The 19,419-nt window shown below is 38.4% G+C and overlaps 1 protein-coding gene across 8 annotated transcripts in view; it reads left to right on the top strand.

Moving 5' to 3' along the window:
• The first annotated feature begins 882 nt into the window (after window positions 1-882).
• Window positions 883-19,419, top strand: part of SPOPL (speckle type BTB/POZ protein like) — a 58,281-nt gene continuing 39,744 nt past the window's right edge. For 6 of the 8 annotated variants that reach the window (XM_061199659.1, XM_061199633.1, XM_061199668.1 and 3 more), the window contains exon 1: window positions 883-1,035. The gene's annotated coding sequence lies outside the window, so the exon portion shown is untranslated. Of the gene's footprint in view, window positions 1,036-18,833; window positions 18,866-19,419 lie in introns of all 8 variants that reach the window. The other 2 variants (XM_061199651.1, XM_061199643.1) reach the window with 1 other exon arrangement.

The following is a 19,419-nucleotide window of genomic DNA, read 5'->3' on the forward strand; positions in this document are numbered from 1 at the left end:
AACACGTGAATAAGATTGCCAATGTAGTACCGTGGTCACCTTTCTCTTAACTCCGTGAGGCAGTCCCCTCATCTCTTAAGACATCTACTTAGATATAGCCCTATTTACCACCAACGTCCAGCCTCGGGAGGCCGCCTGCTCTTCTGTGCTTCACAAGCATCCTCAGCCGCCCCTCGGCGGACCCCTCCCCTCCTAAGCCTGAGATTTCAGGTTCATCTCCAACCGAAAACCTCTCCACCGTGGCACTTCATTTGTCTACCACACTGCTGTCTTTATCTGTATCCCTCTTCGGAGACTGTATACTGCTGTTTTGTTTGGGCAGTTCATATGGCTCTTGGCTCGCAACAGGAGCGCGGTACAAGTTGTACCTTGGCTTTCTAGCCTGGTACAGCCCTAAAGAAACCGTGCACAGAAACGGCAGTCGCCTCTCACCCGACGTGATCAATCAGACCAGTTAGGAGGAGCTATTCAGTGGGCTTTTTAGTTAAGGAAAGTTTAACGCTGGGCCGAGGAGGCGGGGGGGGGGGGGGGGGGGCGTCCCCACCAGGCGAGGTTCGGCCCGGGATGCGGAACCCGCCGGGCTGGCAACCCAGGACCCGGCGCAAACGGTGGCAGCTACATTCAAACCCCAGCAGCGGATCCGGCCCGGCCCGGAAGTGCCCGGCGCCGGAGGGAGGGAGGGAGGGAGGGAGGGAGGAAAGGCCTTGCGAGCAGACGCCGCAGCGCGCACGCGCCCTCGCGGGCTGGGGGCTGGAGTCGCAACTCGGAAGCCGGAGCCCAGACGGGCCCGGGGCGGGGGGTGGGGGGGGAACCTGCGCGGGGGCGGGAGCGGCGGAGACGGCCGCCCCTGGCGGCGGGTTTGTTTATCCCGGGGAAGAAGTTTAGGAGCGGGAGATAGGGAAGGAGGGCGGGCCGGGGAGGAGGGATGCGGTTCGGCGGAGGCGGCCGCCACAGGGACTCGCCGCCATCACCTCAGTCGCCTCAGCCGGAGAGGAGCCGCCGCCGGGGCTGCCCGCCGCCGCCCCGCACGTCCGGGTAGGTGCCCCTCCCCCTCCGGGGTCCCGGCCGCTGGCTGCCCCCCTCTTTCCCGGGACTCACCTGCACTGAAACCCAGCGACCTCCTCCTCCCCCATTTCGGCGCCCCCATCTCTCTCGGTCTGGGACCCCCGCTCCTGAGGCGTGCCTTCCGCCCCCGCCCTTCAGCCCCACCTCCGCCCCCCGGACCTCCCTAACCTCGCGCGTCTCTACTTCCCCTGGGAATTACCCCCTCCCCCATTGATCTCCCAGCTGCCGTCTACCAGGATCCCCCCGACTTTCCTCCACAAGCCTTGCCCCTTTTTTCTTTATCATTCTCCCCCCTTTGTACCTGTAGACCTCCTCGCCCGCACCTTGATACCTTGTCTTCTTCCCACCTTGAGTACTGCCCAAAGCGAGAAACTGCACGCCACCCCCGCGTTCACGTCCATCCCTCCTTATCCCAAACGTATACGCCTGAAACTGTCCCCATTAGCCCATTTTAGGGTGAATTCTCAGCTCTCCAGCCAGACCACTCGGTGCCTCCACCCCAGTGGGCATGCCCTCAACCTGCCTACCTCCAGGCACACATTGCCCTCTCATCCGTTCTCTCTCCCCAGGTACGTCAAGCTCACTCTGCAGTTCAGGGTCCACGTCCTGACTTACCCCTTTCTGCTCCCTTCTGCTGTCCTTTCCCCTTACAGTTCTTCTTGAATTGATGCATTTGTGTACTGAATCATAGAAAGGGGAGGAGATGGGTGGGATTTTCTCTCTCAAAGCAGTAGATCCAGTAGAAATAGGATTAACCTTCTGCTTAGCCCAACTTTTGGCATCTTTCTCTGTGAATAGTGTCATTCAGCCATACTTTTGAGGCTTCTGATGATTTGTCTGTATTTAAATACTCCTGGGCCTAGATTGTTTTATTATAGTACTCATCTTCCCAGTTTTTCCATATAGCTGAACCTCCTGTTTCTTAGACTGGAAACTTAAGTAATAAAAGGTTCATACCTTGGAAAATTACATCTCTCCTGCCATAATGGGAAAGGTGGAATATTTCATATTATCATTCTATTATTCTTGAGAGAAATGGTGCCTAGTGGTTAAGAGCTCAGACTCTGTAGCTGAACTGCCAGGATCTAAATCCCTGCCTTTCTGTCTACCAGGTCTGGCCTTGGGCAAGTTATTTAATCTCTCTGTGCCTCAGTATTCTTACAGCTGTAGAATGGGGTTAGTGATGTACTTCATAAGATGGTGGTGATAATTGCATAACTTAATGCAGGTAAAATACAACAGTGCCTGGTAAGAGTTCAGTAAATGTTCTTTATCATCATCTCTTAGCTTGGCTTGGCTTGGCTATTGGTAGGATAATTTTGAGAGAGGAAGGGGGGAATGGAAAACTGTCTTTTTGCTCTTTTTTATTTAACACCTTTTTTGAGGTAGCTATGATTCATATTTTGTTACTGTATAAATTAGTTCCTTCTGGTGTGAAAAGTACAGTTTTAGCTCCCTATTTTCAGGTAAGTTACCAGGCTACACGCAGTCCCATTTTCAGGTACCTGTTTGGAAATTTTAAATTTTTATCTTTGTTTTGAGAATAACTGAAGTTGAATTATGTAGCAGATTTATCGTAGGGAAAAATGAGGATTTTGCCGATGAGAATTTTAGTACTACAATTAAATACTCAAACCTGGTTGGATACTTCACACCTACCTGTCCTTTATGTTGAATTGCTACTCAGGATAGAGCTTTGGCTTCATTCCAAAGACTGGTGGCTTTTCTCTTACTAACATGTTATGTTTTATTCACATGACCATGCCTTGATGTGTTCAAAAGTTTACTCTTTAAAACCCTGACAATTTCTGTCATATTTGCTTACCTCCTGTGCATTATTATTTTCTTGATACATTTTTTAAACAACTCACAAAAAAATATCCAAATAGGTACTGTCAACTCAATGTTGTTATAAGTAGTAAAAGTTTGAAATCACAATTTGCTGTCCCAATTACACATAAAAATGTGTGCATATGGAACTATCAAAATAAAGTTGTTTGCCTGTGTATAGCTTAAAATCTTTTTTGTGTGTCACCAATGGAATGTTCATTAAACTTTGGGTAACACTGCCTTTGTTTATGCTATTCTCTGGCCTAGAATAACCTTTGCTCTTTCTCCTGCATATCCAAATTCTACTTATCTTTCACCTCTTACTGTTTTCATAGTTCTTGCCAACATTGGTTTCTATTCCTTGGCTTTCCTACTGTCTGTATTCTGCATTTGGCTTTGAATAATACAGACTGCCCCAGTTCAAGAAAAATGACTCCCATAGAATCATACTTTTAAAGTTTGTAGAAACTTTGAAGGGGTGGAATAAAATTGATAATTAGTATCTACTCTGTGCTGAGCACTATTCCTTTGGTTTTGTAAATATTCATTCTTTCCAAAAATATTTAATGAGCACCTACTTCATGCCAGGTGTTGGGGATACACAAGAGCAGCCCTTCCCAACTGGGGTTCCAGTAAATATCAAGCCCTAATGCTCTAAAGTATCCAGGGTATGTAATAACTACTCTCCTGTGCACCTAAAATGGTCCTGTGTCCCATCCTTGAGAGAGAGAACTGAGGAAATAGTCACTTAACTCAGTTTCTGTAGGGTTTAAGTCTTTGAGAAAAGCTCCACCAGAGAATAATAACACAGTCTCTGCTTTTTTGGTAATTTATATCAGTATGGCACTGGCAGACAATAAGCAAGTAAGAAGATAAAATTATAAGAGCACTGGTAATGTTAAAAACAATGATAATCGCTAATACTTATAAAGCACTATGCCAGCCACTCTTTCAAATGATTTATATATATTAACTTGTTTAAACCTCTCAACAATCCATTGAAGAAGGCTTTATTATATCTCCATTTCACAAATGAGGAACCTGAGAATCAGATTACTTAACTTCCACAAAATCACACAGCTAAGTAAGCAATGGAGCCAGACAATATGGTTGTAGAGACTATTACCCTTTGTTGCCTCTCAGACCTTCCAACCTTCCAATTTTTTGTTGGTTACTTTAGACAAGATTCTTCACCTTTCTGAAAAATCTTTTTTTTTTTTAAATCTCAACAGTGAGATTTCCCTGTCTTTTAGGTTGTTGAGGGGAGTAAAGAAGATTTAACTTTGTAAAGCACCTGGTATACAGATGTATCCCAAGTCTTATATATGACTAGATATCGCAGGCATTTGCATTTTGGTGGTCCTGGTCACCATTTTGTTTCCTGACTTAGATTTATTCACTTAGCAAAAGTTTATTGAACATCTGATCTGTGCCAGGCACTTGCTAGGCTGTGGTGACACACGTTATGGAAAGAGTGTACCTGTATTCATGATGGCAAAACTCTGTTGGGGAATAGAGAAACTAAGCGAATTATTACAAAAATAATAATTACAGTTATGATAACTGCCACAAAGGAAAATTATTGTAAACAACAAAAGCTCACTAATGTATCAGAGAATGTTTGTCTGAAGAAATGACTTTCAGGCCGAAGTCTGAAGGATGAACTGGAGTTACCCAGGCGATGCTGGCGATTTCAGCTTTCTAGGACTGAAAAGTCCTGTGGAGACTGGACCTTAGCACATGAGGCTGGGTGATATGAAATGAGACTGGAGCAGATCACAGTGGTCAATTATTGCTAAGCTCTTTGTACTTAATCCTAAGAGCAGTGGGAAGCCACTGGAGAATGTTCAACAGCTGAGTAAGTTACTTTAATTTTTGTTTTAAAAACATCACTTGGCTGCTCTGTGGAGGACAGATTGGAGAGGCAAGTGTAAAAGCAAGGAGACGAGTTAGGCCAGGGCTTCTCAAACTTATCTGTGACGAAGGACGTATTTTGTTTTGTTTTACTTTCTAGTTTGTGCTGGTACTTTAGTAATACACAGTAAAATGGATGTTGTGGCAGTGTCTGTCAAATTGCTATAAAAATGTCTAAATGCTGCCTCTCAGTTTCTGTATTTACCTTGTCTCACACCAATAACAGTAGTTCATGGGTCAGTATTGGTCCACAGCTCACACTTTGAGTAGAATTGAATTCACCTGTTATAGTCATTCAGGCAAGAGATGATAGAATCTCAGTCCAGACTGGTGGTGATAGAGATAAAGCAGCTGGATTTGACAAATATTTGGGAAGTAAAGTTAATAGGATTTGGTGATGGATTTTATTTGAGGGTCTAGGGAGAGGAGAAGGCCGATTTCCAGGGTTAGCGGTTCTTGTGCTTAACCTAGGGGGATATTGGGGGAGGAGCAGTTTTTTGTTAGTTTATGGAAACGGGGGGAGTATTGATCATAATTCAGTTGGGAATAATCAGTACATAGCTGTTAATGGATGTTTTAGTATGGAAGGTGGGGGATGAGATTGCCTAAGGAGAGAGTAGAGAGAGAGAAGATAAAGGGGCGTGGTCCCCTATGATTCTTCAACATTTAACATTGAGGAAAAGAAATGGAGCAAAGGAGACTGAGAAGATATAGCCAGAGGTTGGAGGAAAATTTCCTTAGCGTCACTGAAGTCAAGGCAATAGACTGAAAAAGGAGGGCGTGGCTAATCTGCTATGTTGATTGAAGCTGAGAAATCAATTAAGTTGGGAACTAAAGAGTACACATTGCATTTAGTGACAGGGAGAAAATTTTATGTCTCAGTCGTCAGTCCATCCATAAACTATTTGATGATTTTTGTTTTAATCTGCCAAAGCAACAATTCTAAATTTAGGGTAGAATTTTATCTGTAACATGAACCATGTCTTCCTTCCTGAGCTCAGACCCATGTTTCTATTTATCACCATCTGGGTGTTCTATAAGCATCTCAGACTCTACAACTCATTCATTCAGAACATACTCAAATAGAATATGTTTTTAAGTACTGTTTATCAGGCGGTAACTATTAGACTTTTAGGAATGCAATTAGACCTCAGAGTCTAGGGGCAATGGACAATTAAATATTGTTTAGTGTGATTAGTGCTGTCATAGCAGTTTATTCAGGTTGCCTTGTAAGCACAGAAAAGGAGCCTTAAGGAAGGCTTTCTAAGGAAAGTAGAGTGTTGGGCAGAGTGTTTCCGAAGGACAAGTGGAGAGATGGAAAGGGCAATGCAATGGTAGAGGAGTTTACTTTGAAAGCATGCAAGTTTGCTGTTTTGATTAATGTCATCACTACCCATTTAGTCACCAAACATGGAGATATCTTCAGACTGTCTTCAGGATTTAAAGATTTTCTTTGTTATTGTCCAAGGTGGTGTTTTGTTTTTGCTGGTTAGCTTTATATTTTATTTATTATATCTATACTTATGGAATCATTAAGTAATAGTAGAATGTAAATATTTTGGTTATGCTTTAATGATTTATTTTTTTCTGAATGGGAGAAATTTTATACATACAACTTTTTCTCAGATTTAGAGAATTAAAATGAAAGCCTTGGTAAGGATTGCTAAGAGTTTACTGCTAAACATCAGGTATATGGTCAATGATGGTGCTTTTGGGCTCAGTGGAATAACACTCCCCTGATACCTTAAATGCTATTTTAGATAGTTGTCTAAATGTCCCTAGACTTAAGTCTTACATCATAGTAGAACACAGTTCATCTTCAGGAATTACTTTATGAAGAATACTGTAGTTGGCAAAACCTTAATTGACAAGAAAATAGTGTATTAGAAGGGTAAATGATGTTAAAATGGAATTTAAAAACACAGTAAATAAAGGTTCTAGAAGACATCTGCTTTAAAATAACAGGAATATAGGGTCAATCAAAATTTTTGCTTCTGAAATACCTTCTTGAGTTTTTGTAGAAACATCGTATTATTCTGATCTGCTAAGGCAGTCTTCCTTATATTTTATATTAAGGAAGTTATAACTTAAAAATTTTGTTTTTATTAGTTCCTACTGGCTTTTGCTCTTGTCTTCTCCCTGGTTTTTTTTTTAATCTTAGTAAATTCTTGTACGACAGCTATATATTTTTCATATATTATGGTTCTTATAGGTATACTTTCCCAGGCCTTTTGTTTATATGCATAAGTAGAATTCTTCTGATATTCTTCAGACTTGCCTACATGTTCTAAAGGACAGAATAATTATTAGCATTAAATTCTGAATTATATAACTTTGTGAAACAGAACTTTACATACATAAAAAATAGCAGTTTTTTAAAAATTTGACCTACAAATATAAAATTGCATTACCTCAGACTTTGGTTGGGGTAGGTTGTTTATACACTTGAAGGGAAAGTAATATAGTTATAAAAATAATTAGGAGTAACAAATACAAAAGAAAGAGGTTTCACTCTGGTATTAGGTAATGCAAGATCTCAAAGGTTGTAGTGTAACTGAAAAGTAGTATGAGGCTTTTAAAATATTATTTGAGATATGTTAAAAGAAGATACTGTTGTTTCCTGTTTTGGTATGTTTTCTGAAGCACATTTCACAGTTTTTCCTTGTGAAAATGCATTTTAATCCTCTCCCCTCTGCCTCATCAAAATTAAGTGATTTTTAAGGTAAAGCGTGCTCAAGGTGGTTTTTTTGTTGTTGTAATTTGGATGCAATTTTTGGTGTTTTAGTGGGAAATTACCCTGAAAGGTAGTTTTCATCCAATAAGACAAAAGCAAACCAAAAAAAAAAAAAAAAAATTGAATATTAATTAAGTCATCCTGAAATTACCAAGGCAAGTATTGACACAGGAATATTTAAATGAATTGAATTTTATTTAAATAAATTTTTTTGGTGGCCGCTCTTAGGATCAGTTTAAACCTTTGTTAACCAGTTATTTAACATGGTGGTTAAGTTCAATATGCCCAGTTTTGTTAGAAAAGCCCAAGTAGGGCATGGGCACACACCAAGCATATTTGGTTATTTGCATTCAAAGTGTATTTTTTAAAAAGTGAAGATACTTTTTCATGTGAACATTTTATCAGTGGCATTTGAGAACTGGCTTGAATCAAGTGGTACTTGGGAGGTATCTTGAGTTATGCTTTACTGTTGATAATTTTTATTTTCTCAGGTGTCTCATTTTCACTGTTGTTTTGTCTGCCTGCCTTCTCCCCACCCAAAGTCCTTTATTTCTTCATCAGATTGTATAACGAAACCAGTTATTTTTCCCTAGTAGGATATAACCAGGTTTAGTTGAACATGGGCCTGAGAAACTGACAACTTACTACAGCGTAAATGGAATTTCCTCATAGATCATTTTGGTTTAAAGGGAAAAAATGCCCTTTTTTAAAGCATTTGTACCAGAGTTGTCAAGTACTTTAGATATTTTATCTCATTTACTTCTTATCACTAACCCATGAGGGTCATACCATAAGTTTTTGAATCGTACTTGCCTGCAATTACCAGATGCACCACTGCTTTATGTACTCCACAGAGAGAGAGCACTGTCAGTTAAAATTGTAAAATGCCATCAATTTTAGATATGTTAAAATATGAAAAAAAATGGGTATCTTAGAATTAATTAACTGTGCCATAGTGCTGCTTCATTTTATGGTTATCACCCAAGGTCTTCAAAATAACTAACCTCCCAACATCAAGTGAAGTCAGGATAAATTTAGTTTTGCTTAACTTCAGAGATCTCTGGGCAGTATAGCATAGAGGTTAATAGAGTGCATCCAGTCTGCTTTTTAATAGCTTTGTGACTTTAGGTAAGTTACTTAGCATCTCTGCCTCAGTGTTCTCATCTGTAAAATGGAAGGGATAACTGTACCTCCCTTGTAAGAGTTGTTACAAGAACCAAATGAGTTATATTTACATTTAGAATAGTGCTTTCCACATAAGTTGCTTTGTGTAAATGTCGGTTAATTAAAACAGTGATGCTATTTCTGATCTAAGATATATAAGTAGATGATGTGCTTAAAAGGAAGGGAAAAAGGGAACCATTAGAACCTTATCTAATGGTTCATTGGTGTTTTGTGCACACGATGGAGATTAAAGTATCTTATTAATTTGTCTTTTAAGTTTAATATAAGATTGCAGTCTTGATGATTTTGATATCTAAATTCATAAAAATAATACCACTGTATAAAGGTTCAACTGAAATCTGCTTTCCTTTCATTTCTGTTATGACATATTTAGTCAGAATATTGACGTGCTATGATAGATGTCTTAAAAATAACCTGTTATATACTTATGATTCCTGTCAAACTCATAAGAAATTCATTCAGAAATATTTTTAAAGGATTTCAGTATTAAAGAACCATGTTTAAATTTTAGTTAAGACATCTGACTTCTTCATTTTGAAGTATATGGAGGAAAAGTAATACTGAGGCAGTTTTTATTTATTTTAATGGTTTTAATATGTACCTGATTCTGTTGCTTCATTTGAGATTTAAAATCTTGTCATTTACCCTGATATAAAAATAAGGCCTTCCTTTGAACTTCTTGATATTTCCCTTTTTCCCACTTTTGCCTTGTTTTTATTTTATTCTTTTTGTTTTGAGCTCATATCATTCATTTACTCCATAAATTGACCAACTGTTAAATGCTGGGTTCTGTGTTTACAGTGATGAATTGGAAATAGCCCTTGACCTGTAAAACTCACTGTTTGGGATTTTTTAATACTGTTTAGTCATTGAGTGCTTAGGCACAATGCTGAAGACTTCATATATCTGCTCTTTTTGCTTCAATCCTCATAACTACCTTTCTAGGGTAGTTCATTCCTTTAAAAATGTTTCCACTAAATAAATGGCAGAGAAGAGTGAACTCTTGGTAGATGGAAGGATGGTGAAGATCTGAGTGTGGTCAAGGTAATGTGGAGAGGGAGAGCTTTGGTGTTAAAATTCTTTTCAGATTAGTGTTTTCTCTCCTAAAAAGGATATGACTCTTGCATTCTGTTACCCTAATATAGCCTTCTTTGTTTTAATATAAAAATGTATTAGAGTAGCATGAGGGAAGATTTTAAAAAGTGTTCTGTCCCAATTTTAGGGTGGAGGGAACATGGCCCTGGGAATAGGATTGTATTATAAACATTTAGGCATCAAGGTTGCTTATTTATTTATTAAATATTTATTTGCTTTTTTATTTTACATAAACTTTTATGGAGTATAACATACATTCAGAGACAAGCATGTAACATCATACAGCATCAACACCCTTGTGTATGGCTTCTTACATCAGTTTTTATGTGATCCATCCATGTAGTGTGTAGTGGTAGCTTCTTCATTCTCATTCTGTTGTTTTCCATCCCATTGTATGACTAGGTATATGTACCGTAATTTATCCATTTTACTGTTGATGAACATATAGGTTGTTTCCAGTTTTGAGTCACAATGGATAGTGCCCCTTATAGAATATTCTTGTATCAATACATATCTTTTGCTGCACATCTGCGCATATTGCTGTAGTAGAATTTTTTGGACCGTGTGTGCTTTTGTTCAGTTTTAGTATACATTATCTAGTGTTTTCCAAAGTGTCTTTTCAGTAGTGAATGAGAGTTTTATTTGTCCCACATACTCTGCAACGTTTGCTTGATATTGTTTCATTTATTTAGCTATTCCGGTGGGTGTAAAGTGGTATGGCTAGTTTTTCAAAATATACACGATTCCTTTCTTCACTCATACCCACGTACCCCTCCCATGTGCACACCAAGGGAAAGTGGAATAGAGACATGTATATTTTCATAAAACCCATCAAATGATTCTGGTTGCCTTGTCAGTTGATAAGATGCAGAATATAAAACAAATGTAAGTATAATTTAAGGAAAATGAGACTGTCATGAAAATTACAACTTCACTGGATAGTTTACTGACTTTCTTACAAATGATGCATTTCTGCCTAACTATTGCTAAACATGGGACAGGTTTTAAGATTTTGCAAGCTGGTGAAAAGTTTTGTAGGCCCTTTTATTGAGTGAGTCTGCAACATTTCCCCAAAGCTCTAATTACACAATACTGGAATGCACTTGCTCTTACTTGACTATCTACCCAGATTGTAGGTTGTGTTCATTCATTATTTTGTGAGGTTTTGCAACCCCTTAAATAGGGGAAGTGCTGTCTACCCAGCAGAGTTGACTCAATTTTCAGAACTTGAAAGTTGAGCAAATTTTACCAAATGCCCACAACATGCTACGTATTGTTTTAGACTTAATTTCTTGTTATTTATGGAGTTTTTCTTGTGTCACAGACGGCAGTGTTGCTACTAATTTTTTTTTTTTTTTTAATTATCGAATTGTGTAGTGAATACCAAGGATGTGAAAAATACTTTTGCCTGTGTATCTTTTTCAGGGTTAGGATTGCGGTTAGTCTCGTCTCATTCCCCAGTCAATGTAGATCATGTTAGAATCATATGTAAGGATGCACCATTCCTGTACCTTTTATGAGTCATAATTAGTTGTTGATTTCTTCTGTTTTAAGTCACACATACAGACTCATAACTGCAGATAAGCTCATAGTTTTCCCTTTTTAACATTGTCTTATGCCTTTTTAGAGCTAATATTTTAATATCTGACTTTATTTCTTACTGCTGCAAAGTACTGTTCGTGGGTAGCACAGCTGTTTGATAAATACTTGTGCTCTACATATTCATAAGTAGTTACTGATTATTGCTAGTCATAAGAATCTTGGGATTATTAGCTCATCATCAGAAGAGCTGAGATGGCATTCATGTACTTAAAGTGTTCTCTTGAGGTATAAGAACAACTCAGTTTATTTTTTTGCAAAGCATTTCCTTGAGAGGCAGGGCCGGTAGGTGGATGGCAATAGCCTCCTTTTATTTAGTCTAGCTTGACCGTGCGTTACATTATTTCAGAAAAGACTGGATTAAAATCCAGGGTCTCCTAACACATTGCTCTTCATGGATCATTTTGCTTCATTTCTTTCTCTTTCAACTTTTCTCTCTTTCTTTCCTTTTTTTCCTCTTTTTTTCCCCTGTAAACTAAGCAACTATATGAAATGTTTTTCTTTAACAAAGTGTGATTCCTTAAGGAGGATTAAGCCATTTTAATGGTTATAGACATGAAAGGTGTAATGATAGAGACATACAGATCCCTACAACCCTGTATCCTAAGGCATGCTGTTTTGCCCATTTCTTTCCCCTAGATTTTATAATTTAGAGTTCCCCAAAGTGGTAGTTCTTCTTATCTTTTTCAAGGATGGTGGTTTTTCCTGCTTTTGTCTAGGATAGTACTAGTTTATGTCTTTTGTCCCAGCATCTTGTCCAATTTAACATTTGTAATGACTTTAATTTTTAATGAAATACTATTATTAATAGTTGCATTAAAATAAGCCTTAGTGGGTTTGGTAGAATTTTTATTTCCAGCTGCTGCCATGGTCTAGTCTAGTGATAGGTGAGAGACATGTGTAATAATGAGTTCTGCCTTTAACAGGTGGTAAAATCTGAAAGGAATCTTAAGTACACCTCTCTTTCCCTAACCCATCTCAGATACAGTGTAACCAGTGACAGTATCAAGGTGGGGATCTCCATGATTAGAAGTGGGCTGGGACATAAATGATTAGGGGTAACTAACTCCTCTTGGTCTCAGGTGATGGTAAGAGATTTGATGCCTCCGCCTTCATTGACTGCTTTGGGTACCAGCCTGTTCCATATTCATGCAGCTTGCAAGATTCATGAAGTCACAAGGATAGCAATAAGTGGTGTCCATGAGAAACTGTAGGTTATGTAAGCTGAATAGTGTTTGAGCAGTTCTGCCATAGAATGAGTAAGCAGCACTGTTTAGTAAAGCTTTGTGTGATGATGGAAATGTTCTATGATTCCCACTTTCCATTATGGTAGCCATTCGCCACTTGTGTATGTTGAGCACTGAAAATGAGTCTAGTACAACTAAGGAGCTGAATTTCTAGTTTAATTATTTCATCATTTGGTAAGACTTTTATTTTGCAACAAATCCTCTTGAAATCAATTAGTTAAAAACAGAAGTACCTATTTAATGAAAGTGTACACTTCAGAAGCTGTTATTCTGCTTTTTTAAAAGATTTTGTACACCATTGCTCAGCAACCCAAATAACAGAGCGTACAGTGGGTGGTTAGACTGATACAGAATGGAGGGTTTACCGAATTGTTGCGATAAAAGAACAAAGGAGTGAAATGTTAAGCATGCTTACTAGAGAGTTTTTGAAGTGATGCACTGTGGGTTTTGAGTTTGATAAGGAAGGAAGGGAAGCCATAAGGGAGTAATGACTTAAGAAGAATGGTATGGACTCAGTGAAGTGTTGGTAATAAGAGCTGTTGGGGGATTAAATTGAGGACAGAATAGGAATAAGTTCTGTTATTAAAATGATATATTCAAGTTTATTTCCATGGTTGGTCAAGCTATCCTAGGTAGTAAGTTCCAAGTCAGAATCTCTGAAAAAGATTGCTAAAATTTTAAGTGGGTGAGATCATTCAGGAAGGTAAAAGAACTTTGATGCTGGTAGGAAAGAAGTCCACTGGAGTGCAGTCATCCAGGGTGGTGGCAGGAATAGTGAATAAGACAATGGAGACAGTGGTTGAAGTCCTCCATGAAGGAGTCTAACTCAGAGAGGTGAGTAGGTGATTGCAAGAGAGAAGAATGTAAGAGAATTTTTTAAGAATGGACTCATGCAGTTGCCATACACTTTTGTTAGGTTGGAAAAGTAGTCTGGAAGCAACAGTGGTGAGTCAGAAGAACTCTTTAACTACTTCCAACTCCTTTTACTATGGGGTTCGCCAAAAAGTTCATTTGTTTTTTTCCATAAGATGACTCAAGTGGTGCTTAGTTGTCTTTAACTTCATTTGAAACAATTTTGTTAGATTGTATTATGACAGCTGTCATATCAGCGTGCATTAAAAAAAACTTACCAAATTGGTGAATTTTTGTGTAGCCATTTTAATATTGAAGATGGAAGAAAAAACAACATTTTCGGCATAGTATGCTTTATTATTTCAAGAAAGGTAAAAACACAACTGAAATGCAAAAACAGATTTGTGCAGTGTATGGAAAAGGTGCTATGACTGATCAAACGTGTCAAAAGTGGTTTGTGAAGTTCCATGCTGGAGATTTCTTGCGGACAGTGCTCCACGGTTGGGTAGACCAGTTGAAGTTGATAACGATCAAATTGAGACATTAATTGAGAACAATCAACATTATACCACACGGGAGATAGCTGACATACTCAAAATATCCAAATCAAGCATTGAAAATTATTTGCATCAGCTTGGATATGTGAATTGCTTTAATGTTTGGGTTCCACATAAGTGAAAAAAACCCTTCTTGACCATATTTCCACATTCAGTTCTCTATTTAAACATAACAAAAATGTTCCGTTTTTAAAACAAATTGTGACGGGCGATGAAAAGTGGATACTGTACAATAATGTGGAACGGAAGAGATCGTGGGGCAAGCAAAGTGAAACACCACCAACCACACCAAAAGCCGGTCTTTATCCAAAGAAGGTGATGTTGTGTATATGGTGGGATTGGAAGGGAGTCCTCTATTTTGAGCTCCTTCCAGAAAACTAAATGATTAATTCTAACAAGTTCTGTTATTAAAATAATATATTCAAGTTTATTTTCGTAGTTGGTCAAGCTATCCTAGGTAGTAAGTTCCACTGAACCCCAATTAGACCAACTGAAAGCATCACTCAACGAAAAGTGTCCAGAATTAGTCAACAGAAAACGCATAATCTTCCATCAGGGTAACGCAAGACCGCACGTTTCTTTGATGACCAGGCAAAAACTGTTTCAGCTTCACTGGGAAGTTCTGATCATCCACCGTATTCACCAGACATTGCACCTTCGGATTTCCATTTATTTCGGTCTTTACAAAATTCTCTTAATGGAAAAAATTTCAATTCCCTGGAAGACTGTAAAAGGCACATGGAACAGTTCTTTGCTCAAAAAGATAAGTTTTGGGAAGATGGAATTATGAAGTTGCCTGAAAAATGGCAGAAGGTAGTGGAACAAAATGGTGAATACGTTAAGTTCAGTAAAGTTCTTAGTGAAAATGAAAAATGTGTCTTTTATTTTTGCTTAAAAACCAAAGGAACTTTTTGGCCAACCCAATAGATCCTTCACAGGTGTAAGAAAAGGATATGATTTTAGCAGTTCTATTTGATCTGTTTTAGTTAGGTATTTGCCTCTCTGACCTTATCTTTGTTTCTCCAGTGCCTGACCGATTTAGGTTCTTAATAAATGTTTGCTCAGTAATTGCTAGATGAATGTGAAATTGTTCCAGTGTCCTGGAATTCTAGAACAAAGAACATTGCTTAGACACTTTTTAAAAGTGATTTGAAAACTAGTAACAGGAATTGTTACTTGGTTTTGTTTTTGGCAGCACCAGGTGGTTTGCGGGATCTTAGTTCCCGACCAGGGATCGAACCCAGGCCCTCGGCAGTGAAAGCGCGGAGTCTTAATTACTAGACCCCCAGGGAATTCTCACTTTCTTGACTATAATTAAATGAGAAGGAAGAGAAATATGAAGGCAAAAGACTATTATGATTTGTTAAAAAAAAACTATGGAGGCAAAAGCTTTAATCAAATATTTACTCATATTTTCCTAAAATAAAAGAGGTGAGGGGAAGAGTAGGAGAAGGGAGAGGGAGAGAATATAGGTTTTATTTTGGAGGAATGTTTTAGGACTCAAATAAATCTGAAAAATGCCTAGGGTTAATGTTAAGTGGATCCAGAATTGGCAACTAACTGTGCAGAAACTAAGTATTTTATAGACCTTATCTCCTTTAACACTTACTATATTCTTTCTGTATGAGAAATTATTCCCTTTCTGAAGATGAGAAAGCTAAGGGCCAAAAAGGGAAAGTAACTTGTTCAAGGGTTATAAAACCTAAAAAAACTTGTTTTTTTTTTTAACTTGCCTTGTTTCATATACACATCTTTTCTTTTGTGTACATTTCAATGAGTTTTGACAGATACGTTCACCTGTGTAACAACAGCCCAGTCAAGAGACAGATCATTTCCATTACTCCAGAAAGTTCTCTAGAAGTTTACACAATTCCTGAGAGACACTTTGGATGTTAGTCTATCTTTTTACAACTACACCTCCACACTACTTGCATTAAAAGGGAGATGGAAGTTGTTAGAGATAAGCAGTGTGAGAGCAGCAGCGTGAGAGCAGTAGTGTTCATAGCTCATGTAAATAGCTCATGGAGAGCCAAGTGATAAAGGTTGAAAAAGTAAAAACAAAACCTCAAAAACATACTTAGGCAAATTTAACTCTGTTCTTCTTCATAGTTCATGAGATTATTACTGTTTTGTAAACTAGTTCTACTTTTTAGTTTCATATTAATACTCATACACATTAAACTAATTTATTGAGTGCTTTCTATGTACCAGACACTATACTAGGCGTCTTCTATACACTCCCATTCAGTACACCAGTCATTTGAGATAATTACCATTTATTATTCCCATTTTACAAACAAAACTGAGGCCCAGAGAGCTTACACAGCTTCAGGATCTGCACCTAACTCTAAATTCAGAAACCAAATTCTTAACCCTGATGGTGTTCCATGGATCATTCTGTAATACTAAATTATATCTGGTACTTTGTTTTTTAGGAAGCAATAAATTTTGTACTGTCTAGTAAATATGTAATACCTTTCCAGTAGTTGACTTCAAATCTAGTCAATATGTCTTTGCTTAGTATCTGCCATCGTATACACTAGGCAGTACGTAAAGGTGAAAATATAATCTCAAGGAGTTCAGCATATTTGATGAATTGAAAAAAACCATAGTATTTTCAGTTAAAAATCCTGGATTCACGGACTTCCCTGGTGGTCCCATGGTTAAGACTCCGTGCTTCCAGTGCAGGGGGCGCAGGTTCAATCCCTGATCAGGGCACTAAGGTCCCACACGCTGTGGGGCATGGCCAAAATGTGGAAAAAAAAAAACCAAAAAAAAAATCCTGGATTCAATTTCTGAATTTTTTTTTGGTCTTTTTGGTTTTTTTTTAAACTCTGTGACCTTAGATCATATTGCTTCTGTTTCAGTTTCCCTGTCTGTAAAATAGAAGTAACTACTTCACAGGGTTGTTTAGAGGATCAAATGAGATAATATGTATAGGAGTAAAATTCTAAAGTGTGAAGTAAAATCTTACAGATTATTGTACTAATAATTACAATAAATTTGGTTAATTCTATATGAGAGGCATTGGTTATGAAAGTGCTTGGGTACCTAAGGAGTAATTCATTTTACTGAAGAAAATGGTATGGGAGTAAACATAAACGGTTGGTTAGTAAACATTTTACAGAAGAAGTGGCAGGCGAGATCAACAGATTAAAACACTGTTGGTGCTTAAAGAAGGAATAAGGTTAAGTTATCTACTGTTTGTTGATTGAGATAACTTATTCCTCTTGTGTTTGATAAAGAGTCTGTTGCTATAATTTATAAACTAGATCTTGAATAAATATTCTACCTGAAGGGACCCCTGAGATCTAGTTCAAATAATGCCATCCTTCCTTGTCTCCACAGGGCTTAGCTCAGCGTAGAACCTCCCAAGATACTCAAACGGGTCAGTGAATAAGAGAGAGAGAGAGACTATAAAGGAACAAATGAATGAGTAAAAAAAAAAACAAAGGAATGGGGGGTGGGGTGGGGTCTTGCAGCTTGGCCATAGTGAGTAGTCTCCTGACTGCTAGTCTTGCCCTGTTTTGGTTCACCACAGTTTATATATTACTATAATTTAAAATCTTAGGGCTTCCCTGGTGGCGCAGTGGTTGGGAATCTGCCTGCCAATGCGGGGGACATGGGTTCGGGCCCTGGTCCGGGAGGATCCCACGTGCTGCGGAGCAACTGGGCCTGTGCACCACAACTACTGAGCCTGCGAGCCACAACTACTGAGCCCGTGAGCCACAACTGCGGAAGCCCACGCGCCTGGAGCCTGTGCTCCGCAGCAAGAGAGGCCACCACAATGAGAAGCCCAATGAAGAGTGGCCCCTGCTTGCCGCAACTAGAGAAGGCCCGCGTGCAGCAACGGGGACCCAATATAGCCAAAAATAAATAAATAAAATTTATAAAATCTTACCTCACGAAGTTTAATGACCATAGTCATAAACTGCCATGCTAAGTATTTAAATAAGGCTGATTTTTTAAAATCCCAATACTGTCTTCATAAGATTTCTGGAAATAGCCTCCTTTTACTTATATTTTTTCCTTCACCCTCCTCTGGAAATAGCCTCCTTTTAGAAAGTGAAATATTTGCTTCATACATCTTAAGGGGATATGACTATTAATATAGATGCAGATAGGCTTATAATTTTCTTATTGTGCCTTGTATATGTCATTACACAAGTAATACGAAAACAATTGAACTTGTAGCAACTAGCATGACATAAATCTAGTTTTTAAATGATGATTTTTTTTTTAAATGGTTGCCAAAGAGCCAGACTGTCCTTAATATGTAATGCTACAGGAAACGCAATCAGGTTCTGAAGTGATCTGTAGTCGATTCTTTTTTTTCCAAGAAGTTCATTGCACTGTGAGGAAACCATGTAGTGATATCGAGTACATCTTAGTCTACAGTGTATGAGTCTTACTGTATAAGCTTATGTTAGAACTGGATAGGATTTAGTGATTCTTGCCCTGAATGCTTTGTTTAGCCAACAGCTCAGTGATGTGCAAAAGGGCATGTGTTCTGAAACCAAAAAGGGCCAGGGATAGAATCCAGGTCTCTCAACACATGGACCCCAGGGCTTTTTTCCATTTTTACCTTTGTTAAGGAAAATGACATTGCGTCTATGTCAAGAAATGTTAAATGACTTTTAGTTTTAATCCTTTTTTTAAAAAAATACATTAAAGCGACAGAAATGGAGTGATTTTTTGGGGTTACAGTGTGTGTACATGGGAGTTGACTTTTAGTTTTTTGTTCTTTTTTTTAAGGGAGAACCTTGGCGTTGAATGACAAGGCAACAGTAAGTAGAGGCTTTAAATCCCTGCTTGTGTGCAAACCTTCACCAACATGTATTAATGGCTTTTAGGATTTATCAAATAGAGAAAGAGTTCATCTTAAAATGTCTGTATTTTGCCTATGCTAATAAAGTTTCCATATATATGTTATTAGAACTACCTCCTTACTATCGGTGTTAGAGGATGTTGTAGATTTCAAAACAGATTCCATAACACTGGAATAAGACCCTGAAACAAAGAAGTTGAAAACTAGCCCAAGAGATCTACCTCTCAGGATAATACTCAGATAAAATGGAAGACTTAGTCATAAGTAGAGGACAGATGGATAGCTGCAGCAGGGATGATGAGATTTTTGTATTATTGGTAATAATAGCTTTCTGGTCTAATCCTCACACTAGAAATGTGATTCTCAGTGTGAGATCCCTAGACGAGCAGCATCAGCACCATCTGAGACTTGTTAGAAATGCAAATTCTGGGGCCTAACCCAGACCCACTGAATCATTCATCCTAGGGTTGGGGCTCCGTATTCTGGTTTCACAAGGCTTCCAGGTGATTCTAA

Source organism: Eubalaena glacialis, chromosome 1, assembly GCF_028564815.1.
Source record: "Eubalaena glacialis isolate mEubGla1 chromosome 1, mEubGla1.1.hap2.+ XY, whole genome shotgun sequence".
Lineage (NCBI taxonomy): Eukaryota > Metazoa > Chordata > Mammalia > Artiodactyla > Balaenidae > Eubalaena > Eubalaena glacialis.